The 12,413-nt window shown below is 42.3% G+C and overlaps 1 long non-coding RNA gene across 2 annotated transcripts in view; it reads right to left on the bottom strand.

Moving 5' to 3' along the window:
* Positions 1-12,413, bottom strand: part of LOC123365260 — a 96,702-nt gene that overhangs the window by 63,143 nt on the left and 21,146 nt on the right. Inside the window, exon 2 of one of the 2 annotated variants that reach the window (XR_006577503.1) lies at positions 5,882-5,956. The exons of the other annotated variant lie outside the window; for it this stretch is intronic. This is a non-coding gene — a long non-coding RNA (uncharacterized LOC123365260). The remainder of the gene's footprint in view (positions 1-5,881; positions 5,957-12,413) is intronic. 2 annotated transcript variants of the gene reach the window in all.

Raw genomic sequence — 12,413 nt, 5'->3', positions numbered from 1 at the left:
CCGGGCCAGTTTGTTTACCTGCCGCATCCACAGGTTCTGCCGATCGCAGCTCCCACTGGCCGTGGTTCACCGTCCCGGGCCAATGGGGGCAGCAGGAAGTGGCACAGGCTGAGGGATGTGCTGGCCGCCACTTTCCGCTGCCCCCATTGGCCCAGGATGGCAAACCACAGCCAGTGGGAGCCGCGATCGGCCGAATCTGTGGATGTGGCAGGTAAACAAACTGGCCCGGCCCGGCAGGGTGCTTACCCTGGTGAGCCACGTGCCAAAGGTTGCCGACCTCTGCTCTAACAGAATACAGGGTTTTAAAAGAATGGTTCATGCATCTTAAAGACATTAAATGACATGCAAGGTCCCTTGCTCTGACTCAGTTACAGATTTGTTGACGAAGTCAGCTTTTTGCTCAATATCCCCCTCCTCTTCCCTTCCCCCTCTCATGAACTACAAATCTGATTTGGGATTCTGCCATTTCCTTCCTAATCTGACTCCAGGGAATCCTGATTAAAGATAAAATAGTCAGATTCAGAATACTGATATGAAAATCATTCCAATTGGTGCTACTGGTAATAGATGAAACATCTATATGACCTATGCAGGATGGCACGTAATAGCCTGTCTCATTGAAGTCCTGATCCGAAATCTATTGATGTCAATTGAAGTTTTTCAATTAACTTCAGATGGCTTTGAAAGGATTTTGCTATTTTGATATCAATTACTAAACAAGTTGTCTGTTATTTTATAGTACATGCACAAACTACTTGACATAATTATGCAATGAGAATGTGTGACCAATAGTACTCAAGAAGAGACATGACTTTTTTCTTACTCAGTCACTAATATTTTATTAATAAAGGTTGACACCCCAAATCTTATCAAATTAGATTTTCAGGTTCAGTTATCTTATCCCCAGCACACTATACCTACAGTACTGCCGAGTTAATTCAACTGATTAAATTAAATGCTTTTTGCTAATTTTGAATCTTCACTTGCTGTAATTGTGGCCTAAATACTCCCAAAAGGCTCTCTCTGAAATGGCTTTAAATTCAGCATAAATTGTGCCCAATGGCTGTAAGAATTACCTGTTTGACACAACAGCCATGGAAACACTTTGTAAAAGTTTAGTCATTTCAGCGAGCGATTTCTCTCTCTCTCTCTCTCTCAGGGGATGCAGTCCTTGACATGTTAAATAAACCATCTCCTTCCACCATAAATGCTAAATAATTGCATCTCAATTCTTGTGTCGCTCTACATTTATGCAAAAAATATTGTGGATGTTTATTTAGGTATGCCACACTTGTATCAGTTTTATTGGCTGAGACTAGAGGAAAATGAGCTTCCTGACCTTTCTAGTGCATGGCAGCTCTCAAACAGAAAATGCCTTTAGTTTACACTAACAGATGTTTTTGCAGGAGATAACGGTAATTTCTATTCAGATACTGGGACTGATATAGAATCATAGAATTCAAGATCAGAAGGGACCATTATGATCATCTAGTCTGACCTCCTGCAAGATGCAGGCCACATTAGCCGATCTACCCACTCTTTTAGCAAGCGACCCCTGCCCCATGCTTCGGAGGAAGGCGAAAAACCTCCAGGGACACTGCCAATCTGCCCTGGAGGAAAATTCCTTCCCGACCCCAAATATGGCGGTCAGCTGAACCCCGAGCATGCGGGCAAGACTCTCCAGCCATACCCTCTGAAAGAGGTTAAGAATATCATATCATTGACCCAATTTGACCCAATTAAGTACCAGTTTGGCACTTAATTGACCTATTGACTAAGCCCGTTATCCTATTATACCATCTCCTCCATAAACTTATCTAGCTTAATCTTAAAGTCATGGAGGTCCTTCGCCCCTACTGTTTCCCTCGGTAGGCTGTTCCAGTATTGCACTCCCCTGATGGTTAGAAACCTTCGTCTAATTTCAAGCCTAAATTTCCTGACTGACAATTTATATCCGTTTGTCCTCGTGTCTACATTAGCACTGAGCTGAAATAATTCCTCTCCTTCCCTGGTATTTATCCCTCTGATATATTTAAAGAGTGCAATCATATCTCCCCTTATCCTTCTTTTGGTTAAGGAAAACAAACCGAGCTCCTCTAGTCTCCTGTCATACGACAGGCCTTCCATTCCTCGATCATTCTAGTGGCCCTTCTTTGTACCCGTTCCAGTTTTAACTCATCCTTCTTAAACATGGGAGACCAAAACTGCACACAATACTCCAAATGAGGTCTCACCAACGCCTTATATAACGGGACTAGCACTTCCTTATCCCTACTAGAAATACCCCGCCTAATGCAACCCAAGACCGCATTAGCTTTTTTAACGGCCACATCACATTGCCTACTCATAGTCATCCTACGATCAACCAGGACTCCCAGGTCCTTCTCCTCCTCCGTTACTTCCAACTGGTGCGTCCCTAGCTTATAACTAAAATTCTTGTTAGTCATCCCTAAATGCATAACCTTACACTTCTCAGTATTGAATTTCATCCTGTTACTAATACTCCAGTTTACAAGGTCATCCAAATCTCCCTGGAGGATATCCCGATCCTTCTCCGAATTGGCAATACCTCCCAACTTGGTGTCGTCCGCAAACTTTATCAGCCCACTCCTACTCTCGGTTCCCAGGTCAGCAATAAATAGATTGAATAAAATAGGACCCAAAACCGAACCTTGAGGAACTCCACTGGTAACCCCCCTCCAACCCGACAGTTCCCCTTTCAGTACTACCCTCTGCAGTCTCCCCTTTAACCAACTCCTTATCCACCTCTGGATTTTCATTTCGATCCCCATCTTTTCCAATTTAACCAATAATTCCTCATGCTAACCGTATCAAACGCCTTACTGAAATCCAGATATATTAGATCCACCGCATTTCCCTTGTCTAAGAAATCTGTTACTTTCTCAAAGAAGGAGATCAGATTGGTTTGGCACGATCTACCTTTCGTAAATCCATGCTGTAATCTATCCCAGTTGTCATCGGCCTCCTGCTCCTTAACCACTCTCTCTTTCAAAATTTTTTCCATTACTTTGCATACTACAGATGTTAAACTAACAGGCCTGTAGTTACCCGGGTCACTTTTTTTCCCCTTCTTGAATATAGGAACTACATTAGCTAATCTCCAGTCCAACGGTACAATCCCCGAATTTAGAGATTTATTAAAAATCATCGCTAACGGGCTAGCAATATCACTCGCCAATTCCCTTAATATTCTAGGATGAAGATTATCCGGGCCCCCCGATTTACTTCCGTTAAGCTGTTCAAGTTTGACCTCCACCTCAGATACCGTAATGTCTACCCCCATATCTTCATTCCCATCGGTCCCTCTATCACTATTCCTTAGCCCTTCATTAGCCTCATTAAAGACCGTGGCAAAATATTCATTCAGATATTGTGCCATTCCAAGATTATCCCTAATCTCCACTCCGTTTAAAGTTTTAAGCGGTCCCACTTCTTCCTTCTTGGTTTTCTTCCTATTTATATGGCTAAAAAACCTTTTGCTATTGGTTTTAATCCCCTTCGCTAGGTCCATCTCCACCCGTCGCTTTGCCTTTCTCACTGCATCCCTACACCCTCTGACCTCAATATCTTATGGTTCACCTCCTATGTGTATATGGTAAATGTGCATTTTTAAGATTAATTTTTTCTACAATATCCTTTCACCTTAAAGCTGCTGAATGTCTAACATAAATATTAATTGCATATTAAATTATAGGTAAAAATTCAATATATTCTACTGACTGATGGTTGTCCTGACATGGTTATCCTGACACTTCTGTTGTAAGACAAAAAACATTACAGTATATTTGCTGAGGGTAAATCAAAGAAATGATACTTTAATACATCTGTCTTCCCCCGCATCTTTTAGACTTTGATCCTGTACCTGCATGTAACCACACTGAAGTCAATGGAAGTCTGCCCTGAGGGGAGCTCATTGTAGGATCAGGACCTCAGGTATTTTGTTCTCATGTGTATATTTAATTCCATGACCCTAGGATCATCTAAGTGATTTGTTGGCTGCATTGCACAATAAAGCAAGAATTTTTCTTACAGTTTTGGGGGAAACAACAGATCCCATTAATCTAACAAACCTCCACAATCTCCTCCTTCAGACACCCTTCCATTGCAAAGCCTATAAACCCTAGAACTTTCTTCTGCATTTACAGGTGTTAGACAATGTGGTGATGAGAACTACAGAAAAAACCAAAACAGCTATAGGGGAATGGAGAGGGGGAAAGAGGTGAAGTTATGCCTGTGTTAGGGAGACTGGCATTAGCATGACCTATTACTAATTTAAAACACTAACTCTCGTTGTTGCTTCTCTTCCCCGTTTTATGATTCAGCTCTTTAAAACAAAATTTCTTTGGGGTAAGGACTGTCTCTAATTTCATCTGCAAAAGTTATAGCTGTTATTTGGTGGCAGGCAAATGACAATAAATAGCAAAATGTTCCTTTATACAACAATACAAGCATAAATATTAATTCAGATGAGGATTCTGGATTATCCCAGGAAGACTATAAATATTTTCTGGGATGGTTGAGATACGCTAAATTGTTCATTTTCAGAAGGAGAATAAGTGTCATATGTATGGTTAGGCTAGGTCAGTTTCCCTTATCTGAGGTGTTTATAGCCTTTCCTTACACAAACAATGTAATCTGAATTGAACATGATAATATGGGCTTGAAAAACACAAACTAGAACAATTGTGTGACTCTCTTTAATCAGCTATATAAACAATTAAGTGGCACAATGCTGACGTTATAGTGGAACAAAGTTTGAAACCATCTCTTTTAGTTATTTACTGGACACACAGTTCTGATGGTTTCATTGTGAACTTCAATAGCCTGTTCTCGACAACCTAGTGGATGATTAGAGAACTCTCCTCCCCCTGCTTTTCTGTTTTGTTCTTTTGGACTATGATTCAAGCCTAAGGCTTCATTTGGGGCCTCCACTCCTTCTGAGTCCTTTATAGATAGGAATTCACATGACAAAAACCATTGAGAAATGTTGGCACATTGTGCAATCTTTGTACTTAAATGCTTATCACTCTGGCACTCCACTTGACACTTCTGTCTATTCTGAAATATTCTCAGTCACTCAGTATCCTTGTATGTACCCTGTGTCTGTGGTGCTTGAGTACATTATTTCAATTACAAAGTTCAAAGCATTTATTACTTTAAAAACCAAAGAAAAATGATTTGCTGCTTTAAAGTGTTAGTTTTTTATGTGTTCATTAGAATAACCATTCTGTAGCTTTTTGTTGAATATTCATAAGATTCTGTCTGCCTGCTGGATAATTATGTTACATTAATATGGTATGAATAAATGAAAGCAGTAATTATGGTTTTATTCTTTATTTTGCAATTTACAGTGTGCTTTGCTTCAGTGATACAAAATCATGTTTGAAACAATATCACATGGTAATTTGTTTTAGAACTGTTCAGTACATAGACACAGATAAAAAAATCCCACCCAGGATAATTGGAAGGATAACACAAAACAATCTTTTAGGTCATATGGTGTAGTGCATTCTCTATCTTCTTCCCCTAAAAGCAGGATAACCCACAGAAATAGATCAGGATGGTAAGAGCTGAGCCCATTTTTGTTGCTTTAAAGTTTAACTAAAAAACTAATTTTGAACCTAAATATTTTTACCCTATGTACTCTAGAGATATGCATAGTGTCATATCAGGTAATCAGTTTTTATGGAAGACAGTCCCCACAGAAAACAATGAGGAGCTCTGCTCAGAAAGAAATGGTGCAAACTGGCTGTTATTATGGATATAGCTGCATAAGCATTCATGATACTTTATAACAAGGTATTCCCTCTCCCAAGGATCTAACAGGCTACAGCCCAGAACCTGCAATTGAATACATTACCATGGGATGTACCATTGAGGAGCACCATTGACTTAATTGGGGGTGTGCAGAAGTCTGGGGTAGCACATCTGGGGTCTGCAGAAAGAAATGGAAGGAGATGAAAATGCTAGGATAGACTAGAAGGAAGGTGCAAGGGATAAAATAATGGGATTATGCAGACACTTGAAAGCTTAAAACATATATCCCCCTCTCTCACACAGCCTCTAGAAGTAAACGGGGTTAATATATTCATAATGAGACACTATCACATTTTTGGAGGCAGAATGGCCAATTGGATAAGACACTGGACCAGGACTGAGAATATTTTGACTTTCTCCCACCCATTAATAGAAGTTTTCAACCCCTAAAGAATCATTAGAGACTTTGGTTTCACGTGTAAGGGTGTAGAAGAGTTAACCGGTGATCAGAGAGAGCACACAACACACACACACACACACACACACACACACACTGAAAGCACTGCTTAGTAAAGTCCAATTAAACAGTGTTCTAGACAGTGTGATGGGGAAAGTCAATCCAAAACTGAACAAAGAGGTCACTGTGAGGTTCAAGTAGCAGTGCAATCATGCAAGTCATTAATGTAGCCTACTAGGTAGGGAGTTGTGGAAAGAGGAGGAAATAGTCAGAAGAGGTACAGGGGCTTATGAGAGCAACAAACAAACACCAATGAGATGGAGTGGAAGTCAAAGGCAAAAGGAGCGAGGAGAAGAAGAAGCTGAAATGTCCTACACAGGAGAGAAAACCCCTAAAGTGGTGCTGTGACCACTGGGTAAGGTGGAGCTAGATAAGGAGGAGCCAAAAATGAAGATGGATTCTAAGAGGGAAAGAGCCTGATTTCAATGTCAGCAAAGAGGAGGAGGGGTATGAATAAATAGGCTGTGGAGCCAAACATAAGTTTCTTAGAGAACAGAACAGGAACTCCAGATGAAGAGAAAAGGACAAAAGTGGGAGCATAGGAGGAGAGAGAAAACATTTTGGAGAGCTACATCCTGACAGAAGGGACAAAAGCCAGAGGAGGGCGAAGAGAACTTCTATGAAAGCTGGATCCAGATGTGTTGAGTTATTATCAAAAGTAGGGAGGCAGGAGTGATGCTGAGCTAAGAAGAATTTCAAAGCAGTGATGTTATGGGTAGAGAAGAGATGTCCACTGAGGTGGTTTTGTTTTCCAACAAGAGCTTCTTCTCAGCCCCTGTTGCTCCCAGTGAATATGGAGGTTTGAGAAGATCCTATTGGGGGTCCTGGTGAACATATATGGAGTGGGTTCTGGACAAGAGCTAATCCTTCTAGCAGCTGTCCCTGCTGCTGCACAGGAAGGAGCCCAAGGAAATCCTGCTTCAAACAAGAGGCACTTCATGTTGGAGTCTGTTCCAGTTCCAGTTCTGCAGCTTCACTTCAATCTCTTTGGTCTCTCAATAACAGACCTAAAAGTGGCAATTCTTCAACAACAAAAACTTCAAGAACAGACTCCAATGGGAAGCTGCAGAACTGGAATTAATTTGCAAACTTCATACCATCAGATTAGGCCTGAATAAAGACTGGGAGTGGTTGGGTCATTACAAAACCTAAATTTAATTTCCCAAATAATAATTTCTCCCTACTGTTATTCACACCTTCCTGTGAACTGTTTGTAATGGGCCACTCACTTACCACTTCAGAAGTTGTTTTTCCTCCCTTGATATCCTGCTGTTAATTGATTTATCTCGTTAGACTGACCTCACACTTGGTAAAGAAACCCCCATCCTTTCATGTATTTATACCTGCTCCTGTATTTTTCACTTCATGCATCCGATGAAGCGGGTTCTAGCCCACGAAAGTTTATGCCCAAATGAATCTGTTAGTCTCTAAGGTGCCACAAGGACTCCTCGTTGTTTTTGATTTACAATTGTTAATTAAGTGTTAAAATTCCCATTTTACTGATGGAGAACCCAAGACTGGGAGGTTGCGACTTGCATGACATCACATAGCAAATCTATGGCAGTCAGGAATGGAACCCTAAATCTCCTGATTCCTGGTCTTGTGATTTACCACTAGATCTTGCTTTTTCCTTACTTAGGTAAAGGAAATGAATGACTCTCCTTAAGACATTCTCAAAATAGAACACTGAAACAGTTAGACCATGGGCATAGTACTTATGCCAATGGTAGTGGCCTTGGCTTACTACCTGTGTAACATAGGGCCCATATAATAAATAGCTGCCTGGGCCATGGAGGGAAAAAAGTCTCCTCACAGATTGGAAGGGAAGTATTGTACACTGGGCACCACAAGCCTTACCTCACAAAACCAAGTGCTGGTCTTAGATCCTAAAATCCATTTGTTCATCCCCATTCAGTATCATAGATTTCAGAATCCAAGACCTTCCAAACCAATCCCAAAGATGCTATACTTCCACCACAAAACCAGCTATATTATATATATATATATATATATATATATATATTCACAGCATACTACTTTGCTGGATTAAAAAGGTGGTAGTAGCAAACTTAACTAAAGGATTTCTAATCTTGCAATTTTTGGCTATTACAAACTGTAATTAGAAGACAAAAATTTCCCAAAGAGTTTTCATTAAAATGAAACCATAAAGAGCAGGCTTTCATGGAACAGCAAGGAACATCTTTTTTTCAGTCTGCTTCAGTTTTGAGAGCATTTTTGCTGACATGCAGACTCTGGATCATCTGCAGAATGATACAGACACAGAGATCAGCTCTGGGAAGACCCAGCATAAGGGACTTGCCCCAGCACTCAGATGTTCACCTCCCTTGGAGTGCAGACCCAAAAGGTACATTATGAAATCCGCCTCCTCCCTCAATGTGGAGGAAGGTATGCACAACTTCTTGCCCCCCGCTTCCCTTAGAAATTACAGAATCTGGGTTTATTAACTATAAAAGGCAGATTTTAAGTGGTTAAAGGGGCAGCAAACAGAACAAAGCAGATTACTAAGCAAATCAAACCTACCATGCAAACTAAGTTTGTTTCACTAAAGAAACTGGTTACAAGTAGTAACTGCTCACCCTAGATATTGTTGCAGGCAGATTACAGGAAGTCTTGAAAGGCAGCTGCACTGGTCTCCCTCTTGAGACCTCAGGTATTATTACTCACAAACTAGATGCCCTTCTAGCTTGGGTTCAACCTCTCTCCCCTCATTTTAGTTCTTTCTTCCAGGTGTTTTTCCAGTGTCTCTTTGGGTGGGGAGGCAGAGAAGAACCTTGATGATGTCATTCCCCCGCCTTATATAGCTCGTGTATGGCAGGAGCCTTTTGTCTCCCAATGGAAGAACACTGCCATTCCAAGGGGTGCATCCAGTACCAGGTGACTCATACCCATGTCTCTGCAGAGCTATGGCAGCCACTACTCGTAGGCTGCCTGGAGCACCCACAGGAAGACTAAGCTTTTTCACAGTCCACGGTCTCTGCTAATGGCCCATTAGCCTTGTCTGGCTTTTCCATTGTTGTACCTGAAGGGCTGGTACAATGCATTGGTGACCTTCCAGAAAACACCATCCTAGCCACCATGGATGTAGAGGCTCTCTACACAAACATCCCACACACAGATGGAATACAAGCTGTCAGGAACAGTATCCCTGATGATGCCACAGCACAATTGGTTGCTGAGCTCTGTGCCTTTATCCTCACACACAACTATTTCAAATTTGATGACAATATATATCTCCAGATCAGTGGCACCGCTATGGGCACCCGCATGGCCCCACAATATGCCAATATTTTTATGGCCGACCTGGAACAATGCTTCCTCAGCTCCCATCCACTCACGCCCCTTCTCTACCTATGCTACGTTGATGACATCTTCATCATCTGGACCCACGGGAAGGAGATTCTGGAAAAATTCCACCACAATTTCAACAGCTTCCACCCCACCATCAACCTCAGCCTGGACCAATCTGCACGAGAGGTCCACTTCCTAGACACCACGGTGCAAATAAGTGATGGTCACATTAACACCACCCTATACCGAAAACCTACCGACCGCTATGCCTACCTTCATGCCTCCAGCTTCCATCCCGGGCATACCATAAGATCCATTGTCTACAGCCAAGCACTGAGGTACAACCGCATCTGCTCTAACCCCTCAGACAGAGACCAACACCTACAAAATCTCCACCAAGCATTCTCAAAACTACAGTACCCGCACGAGGAAATAAGGAAACAATTCAACAGAGCCAGACGTGTACCCAGAAGCCTCCTACTGCAAGACAAACCCAAGAAAGAAACCAACTGGACTCCACTGGCCATCACATACAGTCCCCAGCTAAAACCCCTCCAACGCATCATCAGGGATCTACAACCCATCCTGGACAATGATCCCACATTTTCACAGGCCTTGGGTGGCAGGCCAGTCCTCGCCCACAGACAACCTGCCAACCTGAAGCATATTCTCACCAGCAACTGCACACCGCACCATAGTAACTCTAGCTCAGGAACCAATCCATGCAACAAACCTCGATGCCAACTCTGCCCACATATCTACACCAGCGACACCATCACAGGACCTAACCAGATTAGCCACACCATCACCGGTTCATTCACCTGCATGTCTGCCAATGTAATATATGCCATCATATGCCAGCAATGTCCCTCTGCTATGTACATCGGCCAAACTGGACAGTCCCTACAGAAAAGGATAAATGGACACAAATCAGATATGAGGAATGGCAATATACAAAAACCTGTAGGAGAACACTTCAACCTCCCTGGGCACACAATAGCAGATCTTAAGGTGGCCATCCTGCAGCAAAAAAACTTCAGGACCAGACTTCAAAGAGAAACTGCTGAGTTTCAGTTCATCTGCAAATTTGACACCATCAGCTCAGGATTAAACAAAGACTGTGAATGGCTTGCCAACTACAGAACCAGTTTCTCCTCCCTTGGTTTTCACACCTCAACTGCTAGAACAGGGCCTCGTTCTCCCTGATTGAACTAACCTCGTTATCTCTAGCTTGCTTCTTGCTTGCATATATATACCTGCCCCTGGAAATTTCCACTACTTGCATCCGACGAAGTGGGTATTCACCCACGAAAGCTCATGCTCCCAAATGTCTGTTAGTCTATAAGGTGCCACAGGATTCTTTGCTGCTCTTGCATAAAGTATATCACAGTTATGTCAGATCCATATGATCAGCATATTTTCATAAAGAATATGGAGTGAAACACCATAAAAGCAATTTTATAACTATTGCTTTATTGATGTGGAGGCCAGAGCAAAAAAAGTAACTGTGTTTTTGTTCTGTATTTGTATAATGCCAGTATACTGATCCATGACCGGGGCTGCTAGGTACTAAAGCAATACAAATATATGAACACAAATATGAAAAAGCAAAAAAGGTCAGGGGGAGGACAACAAATCAAAGCAGGGTGGTACATTTAAAGAGATCCCTCTGGTCCTGGGTATGTTATCTGTTCAAGCAATAATCCCCATTTTAAATAGGGAATCTCTGTGAAAAATTGACTTTTTCTAACCCTAGAATGAACTCTAAGTGGGCCTGTTGTATACGTAGCACTGAAGGAGATTCCAATCAGGATTGCTTACTCTGTTGAGAATAGAGATCTCTGGAGGAGTGGGATTGAAGATCAGGTGGTCTGGTGAACAGGCTTGAGACTCAGGCTACCTACATTCTATTCCCAGCTTTGCCATGCTGCATGGCCTTAACAGAAGTTTTTTCCACTAAGTTTTTTTCCAAGTTTTGCCACTAAGCTTATAGCATCCAATATATTTAGGAGCACAGTACTTCCCATCTTCTTCTGCCAATATACATCACACATAGATGTTATGAAATGTTGCATGGTACATAAATATTTTCAGGCAACTGGTCCACAGGACTCACATCATTGAAGGTGCCATCTTTGAAGCCCTGATATGAGAAGTTTCAAGACAACCTTGACAGTTTCTCTGGCATTGGCAGTCCCTGTTGTGGGGTGTGGACACTTTATAACACACCCTGCTTCTCAAGTGTGGCACTGCCAGTGCTTCCTGGCTCGGTTAACTTCCCCTCAGCTTCCAAAACACAGGTCAGTACTAGAGATTGGTCCTCCAGCCAATGCACAAAACAAACGTAATCCCTTCTGGGGTAACGGGGAGGAGTAACAAATTCCATCTAAAAAGTTCCAATAAATGAAAAGATTCTTCAACCCTTCATGGCCTCTTCAGCCTCCCCTCTGGGTTTGGTTCTCAGCCACTTTCTGGGTTACCTTGGAGACTTTCCCCTGCTCCAGTATAGAGAGCTGGCTCTCAGGCTGGTTCCAGATACTGGCTCAGGGCCTTCCACATGAGTCTGCCCACTCCATCTGGTTTCACACCCAAGATTCCTCTCTCTCTACTCTTTTTTGAGGCCCATTTGTCCATTAAGTTATCATCTGATCATCTTACTCCCATCCCTTCAGGGTGGGAAGCAGCTAACTAATTATGGCACAGGTGGGTCTGGCCCATCTCCCTCTGAAGAGGACAGGTACCCTATGACATATCCACAATCTCTTGTTACTCACGTGGCCTAACATTCATGGGCTGATGTTTTCAAAAG

The sequence above is a fragment of the Mauremys mutica genome, chromosome 2 (assembly GCF_020497125.1).
Source record: "Mauremys mutica isolate MM-2020 ecotype Southern chromosome 2, ASM2049712v1, whole genome shotgun sequence".
In the NCBI taxonomy this organism is placed as follows: domain Eukaryota; kingdom Metazoa; phylum Chordata; order Testudines; family Geoemydidae; genus Mauremys; species Mauremys mutica.
This window is presented reverse-complemented; position numbering and strand designations above follow the sequence as displayed.